A 7,497-nucleotide genomic window follows, 5' to 3' on the forward strand; every position below is an offset into this window, starting at 1 on the left:
TAAACGTCGCACCGTAAAAGGAGGCTATAAAAGCAGTTATTGGGCGTACTATGAATAAAAGTGAGTGTTCATAGATTGCAAGAATGGATTGTCCTCCTATCTTTGATAGGATATAGTGTTGTTGTGTAACAAGGCCTCTCGTATAGTTAGATACTGTAAAATGCATGGCCGTGCTCAGAATGGTTAGGCTTAACCTTCTGCAAAAGTTTGACAGTTGAACTCTGTAATCCGAGAAACACTTCTGGACCTAATAAGGATGGCTTGGATCTTACCTTATGTTCAGTAAGTAACACTAAGCGACAAAGGAATGTGGATGCACACTTGTCTGAATGACAAGTGGGAGATTGAAGGAAATATGTCCTTTACCCAAGGTGCATTAAGTCTAATACCAAGGTTCAGATTAATTGCGAACAATTAATTCAGTGAGATCAAGTGATCGGAACAACTAGCTGGAGCAATGCTTCCGATCAGTGAGTTCTAATGGATATTGAACTCACAACTTACTCTTGACTGAACCTACAAGGTCACACCAATGACACGTAACAGATCACCGGATTAAATGAATCGGAAATTCATTTAATAGCTTTTCGGGATTTAAGTTGGAAACGTATTATACGATACGACCTTGCATCGGAATCGTATATCGTATCGCGAATATTCGTAAGCTAGGCGAAACGAATAAATCGTATCGTACGACGGTGATTCGTCGTATACGAAACGATAAATAATATATCGGAAATATATTAAACGCGAATACGAAGAGCGGCCCACGAGCCGAGTGCACGAAGCACTCGAGGCCCATGGGCGCGCGCTAGGCGAGCAAGCAAAGGCCAAGGCAACACGGCAGCGCTGGCCCATGGCCGAGCGGAGCTGCGCGGGCCTGTGCAGCGACACAGCCACAACAGCGAGGCCCATGTCCCAGCGCGCTGTGCTTGTCTCACGCGTGGCTTGCTGGCCGGCCTTGCCTCCGGGCTTGGTCGGTTAGTAAGGTTATGTAAATAACCTTATGACCTAATTTCCAACTTACTGCAATCACAATTCAGATTACTCAAAAATACCCTAGAGACACAGAGAACCCTAATTCTCTTTGTGCCTCCAAAGTGAGTTATTCCCAAAAGGCAAAGTATCTTGATTAATTGTCTAAGCTACGATTATCAAGACGGATTTGATCGTGTCGGTGAACCAAGTAGAGGAACGACAATTGGAGTTCTTTGTTCGTGTTCGTTGACAGATTATTGTGGAAAACACGCTTCGAATGTAAGTATGCTTAATCTGTGCTTTATACATGTTTCCTGGCTTTGGGGATTGTTCCGCACATGTTATTATGTTTAACTGTATTCCCCTACAGCGCCACCACTCCCAACCTTGGCCCGCCACCTTGTAAACCAACTCCCGCCCCCAAATACTCCGGCGAGCTATATAATCTCCGCCCAGAACCGCCCCAAGTCACCACCACCAATTCCCCTGTTTCCTCTCTGTTTCGCACACCCCCACCACCCTCCACTCGTGGCCCTGCCGCTGCGAACCACCATCACCATCGCCGGTTAATTTCCGGCACGAATCTGTGTCGTTGCGCCGCCCAAACTCCAAGCTGCCGCACCCGCCTCCCTTCCTTCTCCCTCCTTCGTGCCCTCCTCCCCTCTTCCCCTTTTCTCTGTCCCGTGTTTCCCTTTCCAGAAACCAAAGAAATCAAGTTTCAGATTGAAACATGATGTATCCTCCCAAACCCAACTTGAATGGGCTCATTTTAATTCGTTGGGCTTTTGGGTTTAATTATCGATTTTAATAAAATGAATTACTAGCTTTATTTATCAAAACGGAATTTAAATAATATTTATGAAAATTATATATATATACATATATATAGTTTGATTAAAATTTCGATTAATAATATTTTCAGTAAAATATGAAATTATATTTTCATTAAAATTCGTTATTTATAAATTCATTACTTATAAAATTTATTATTTATAAAATATCGATCTTAGATTATTATCGTTTTAATAATTAATTCAACGATTTATTATTCAAAGAGAAATTGGACTTGAAGCTCAGGATGAACGATCCATCGAACAGGAAGTATAAACTACGGTTGAGGTAACATCTATTGCTAACACCCACAGTCCCCTTATGAAATGTGTTTTATGAGATTATGAAATATGTTTATAATGATGTGTTTTTATTGGATTGTGGGATATGAAATGTATTTATGAAGTGTGTTTTATGAATGATGATATTTAAATATGTTTATGAATGATTTTTATAAGATGATGTTTATGAGTTACGAATAAGATACGAAACATGATAAATAAAAGTGTAACCAGTTCTGGCAGTTAGTGGGGTTACTATTTCTAGGTCGTGCACGTACCGCCGTACCGCGGGACACCCAACAAGGGAGAGTGCTCCTTGAGGGTTACCGCAAGCTAAAAAAAAAAAAAAAACTATTTAGGTACGGGCGTATGTCCAACAAGGGAGAGTGCTCCTTGAGGACTATCGCAAGGTGGGAGACGTCCCGCAAGGCTAACTTGTCAGTTACCAAGTAAAATGAATGTTTTATGAAAGATAATGGGAACTATTAAAGTTTCAAGTTATAAATGAGGTTTTATTATAATGATTTTATGAAAGTGATTTACTATATTCTATTCTCCCTGTTTGCAAATTAAATAAAATGAATTGAAATGAATTTACGTTGTAAGTGTAGTATGTTACTGGGCCTCGGCTCACGATGTTTCTTTTGTTTTAGGTACGAAGAAGATCATGGGATGCCTTAGAGTGAGGATGCAACCATCAAATTCACGATCGTTGTTTAGTAAATATAACTATGTCATTAGTAATAAAAGGATGTATTAATTAAACTCTAAGTTTGATTTCATGATTTGAGTTAGATTTTAATATTAATGTTTAATCAATGCTAGAATTAATTATTATTAAAGTTTATTTAGTAATTTAAAAAGGGTATGTCGCCTTGTATTTCCCACGAGGGAGATACGGTATGTGACGCTCCGACTAAATTAGGGTTTCCGCTGCTAATTAAAGTTAATTAATCTAATTAATGGTGTTTAGAAGTCGGGGTATTACAGTTTGGTATTCAGAGCCAAGGTTTTGGATCATAAGTGCTACACCTTACGGGTTTTGCACGTAATAGAATTCAATAGGCTTTAAACAAAGAGTTTTAAGGAATAAGTTAAAAAGAATATGTTAAAATCAAGTTAAGTTAAAATGGAATGAGTGTGAGTGTAGGAACGGGGTTAAAGGGATTCATTTCTCATGTTATTTATGTTTTCTTGATTGAATATGTTATGCGAAATATCGATTGTCGAGGGTACTAACGATGCCACGAACGAAGCTCACAACAAGCGCAACATTCACGATGACGCCAACGCTAATATTATTTTAATTTAGCTCTCTCTCGCTTTGGATCCGTACTTCCCTTGTTTTCATGTTTATCATGTCATGTTATGAGTTTCCTACCCTAGACAGACCAGGTAAAGTTTAAGCATTACTGTTTTCTTGGAAGAAGTTAAGTCAAGCACGGTGCGAACACAAAGATTTTGTGGATATGAATTGTTTTGAGGAATTTTTATGGTTATGGAATCTTTAAGGATAGTATAAATATTTAAGTACCAAACGAGCATAAGGTTGTATTTCTTGAGTGGTGGATCACTAATTAAGTTGAGGTTATTACAGGTTTAAAGTGTTCAAATTATGATTGAAATTGATTCTAGGGTTACCTTCCCGTGTTATCCATAATGAATTTTTTTTTGTATAATTACAAAAGTCTAATATTTAAAAGATGATTGATATGCCTCTATGAATAAGCTAAGAAGTTATACATAAATGTTATGAACCACATGAGTTATGGTAGAAGACCCGTTTTAGTTGACACATGAATAAGATTTTGAGGATTTTATCAAAAGGAGTTATCAGGAATTAGTCTATCAAAAAGATTGAATTTGTATTTCGTAAGTAGCGAATTAACAATTAAATCGAGGTTTGAAGCATTGAAGTTATGATTGAAATCGATTCTTAGATAACCATTCCGCATAATTTATAAGGATTGTTTTGAAGTATTTATCTGAAAGGATGCTTGATAACCTCCATAAAGAAAGCTAAGCGAGAGAATTTAAGGTTTTGCAAAATGTTATGTGGAAAACATGATTTATGGTGATTTAAAAGACGAAATTGAGTTTGCATATAAATCTTTCAGGATTCTACCAAAATGAGTTATCAAGAATTAGTCTGTCTATCAGGTTGATTATATCAATGAATGTTAGGAAACTCGAAATGAATTATGAATGATTGAGGAATGCAATGGAATTGAGAAAAAGGAAATCGACGAAATGACATGTCTATAAAACCAGGTAGTCTGAACTAAGTTTTCTGTTTCTGACAAAGCACACTTGATGAATTAGCATTATCCGCGAAATACGAGGGTTTTCTGCCTGAAATACTAAGAATAAGTAACGAAGTCGTATGTCCAACGATGTATTTTCTGTCACGTGGTTGACTCGAACCCCTGCAGCAAACGTAGTCAACGAAGTTATTTAACGTAGAAGAAAAGATCGGAGATCGCAATCAAAACGAATCGAATAAAGAAAGTCAACGAAAAGATTCCTGCAGCAAAGAAGCTCAAGAGCAAACGAAAACGCAATATCTCCAAATAGTCGCCTAAAAATGATATAATGTACGAATCACGAAATTTTATGTAAACGTGTTATGAATCAACCGTGCTCGATCAAATGATTATGATATGAATGTTATGCTTATGTTGAATGTGAAATTTTCAATTTATGAATTTTGTCTTTATGATAAGCTTTGTGGAATATGTTTATGCTGATATGATTGTATTGGTAATCTAATTGTTATTCAAGGAAGCCGTCTTCGATGGAAGTTCTCCTAAGATCAGAGTACGAGATTGTTATAATAAATAAATTTTTACAAATTACTTGCCTATTATAATTGTTAGATAAATATTTAATTTCATTACATATAATTTTGTATTAAAAATTTCTATTTTTAGTGGAAAATATTTTCAAACGGGATATCACAAAGTAAAATGGGAGCCTAGTCTATGCTAACATGTTTGCCCCTTTTATGTTCTTTGCTCCTTGATCCTATTTTTATGAAGTAAAGTGGAGATACGAAAGACGATGGTGGAATGTAATTGCCCTTAATGACGATTAAGGATCAATATATAATTTTGCCCCTTTTGTATTCTTTACTCTTCAATTCTAGGTCTCGAGTTGAAGCGAAGTCATCAAAGAAGATGGCGGAGTGAAAGCTAGACATTGTCGGAATTGGAATGAAATTGTGAGATCTTGGTTTTAAAATAAAATATTATACTTTTATTCGAATGTTTCCGATTTTCAACAATTATTTTATGCATCTAATTTTCAAGTTTCGAGGACGAAACTTTTTCTAAGGGGGTAAGAGTGTAATATCCCGCAATTTTTAAACTTGATTTATAAAAATTAAAAATATTTATTAGCTTGATTTCGTTTTAAATAATTACGAATAATCAAATTGCGTTATTTTAAAAGTTTTTACGATTTATTTTAAACGATAAATTGATAAACAAAAAATTTATTTTTCGTTAACGATATTTTTATAACGAATTAGTTTAGCTAAAATTTTCTATTTTTAGCAGTTTCCAAAAATAACAACAAAATTTCAGACTTTTAGTCCAACCATGTGAAATTACAAAAATGCCCTTAGAAAATCAATATTCCATTTCTCTTTGCTCTCCACGTACATATAAGAAGGAAACCATTCCTTCCTTCCTCTCCTTCCCTCAATTCTGTCTTGATTCATTTCCTTGTTCCCCAAGGATTTCAGCTTCTCTTTCACTCTACTTGACTATACAAATCAATCCTAATTCCAATTGAATTTTCAACATAAAAAATCAGAGAAATTAAAACCAATTTTTACTCCCTTTTGTTCCTGCTTCGTGCGAACCACCACCACCCTCAGTTGTTGTTGCCACTGAAACCACCACCAATCGCCACCTCCTCCACCATCTCAACACCATCGCACCACCATCATCCCTCGCCTCTCCTGCTCTTTTCCTCCCACGCACTCCCCTGCCTCGCTCTGTCTTTTCCCTTTTGCGGCACCACCAACGTCGTGCCACCACTCCCAACCTCCCCCGCCACCTTGTAAACCAACTCCCGCCCCCAAATACTCCGGCGAGCTATATAGTCTCCGCCCAGAACCACCCCAAGTCACCACCACCAATTCCCCTGTTTCCTCTCTGTTTCGCACACCCCCGCCACCCTCCACTCGTGGCCCTGCCGCTGCGAACCACCATCACCATCGCCGGTTAATTTTCGGCACGAATCTGTGTCATTGCGCCGCCCAAACTCCAAGCCGCCGCACCCGCCTCCCTTCCTTCTCCCTCCTTCGTGCCCTCCTCCCCTCCTCCCCTTTTCTCTGTCCTGTGTTTCCCTTTCCAGAAACCAAAGAAATCAAGTTTCAGATTGAAACTTGATGTATCCTCCCAAACCCAACTTGAATGGGCTCATTTTAATTGGTTGGGCTTTTGGGTTTAATTATCGATTTTAATAAAATGAATTACTAGCTTTATTTATCAAAATGGAATTTAAATAATATTTATGAAAATTATATATATATACATATATATAGTTTGATTAAAATTTCGATTAATAATATTTTCAGTAAAATATGAAATTATATTTTTATTAAAATTCGTTATTTATAAATTCATTACTTATAAAATTTATTATTTATAAAATATCGATCTTAGATTATTATCGTTTTAATAATTAATTCAACGATTTATTATTTAAAGAGAAATTGGACTTGAAGCTCAGGATGAACGATCCATCGAACAGGAAGTATAAACTACGGTTGAGGTAACATCTATTGCTAACACCCACAGTCCCCTTATGAAATGTGTTTTATGAGATTATGAAATATGTTTATAATGATGTGTTTTTATTGGATTGTGGGATATGAAATGTATTTATGAAGTGTGTTTTATGAATTATGATATTTAAATATGTTTATGAATTATTTTTATAAGATGATGTTTATGAGTTACGAATAAGATACGAAACATGATAAATAAAAGTGTAACCGGTTCTGGCAGTTAGTGGGGTTACTATTTCTAGGTCGTGCACGTACCGCCGTACCGCGGGACACCCAACAAGGGAGAGTGCTCCTTGAGGGTTACCGCAAGCTAAAAAAAAAAGAAACTATTTAGGTACGGGCATATGTCCAACAAGGGAGAGTGCTCCTTGAGGACTATCGCAAGGTGGGAGACGTCCCGCAAGGCTAACTTGTCAGTTACCAAGTAAAATGAATGTTTTATGAAAGATAATGGGAACTATTAAAGTTTCAAGTTATAAATGAGGTTTTATTATAATGCTTTTATGAAAGTGATTTACTATATTCTATTCTCCCTGTTTGCAAGTTAAATAAAATGAATTGAAATGAATTTACGTTGTTAGGGTAGTATGTTACTGGGCCTCGGCTCAC

The sequence above is a fragment of the Spinacia oleracea genome, chromosome 4 (assembly GCF_020520425.1).
Source record: "Spinacia oleracea cultivar Varoflay chromosome 4, BTI_SOV_V1, whole genome shotgun sequence".
Classification (NCBI taxonomy): Eukaryota; Viridiplantae; Streptophyta; class Magnoliopsida; order Caryophyllales; family Amaranthaceae; genus Spinacia; species Spinacia oleracea.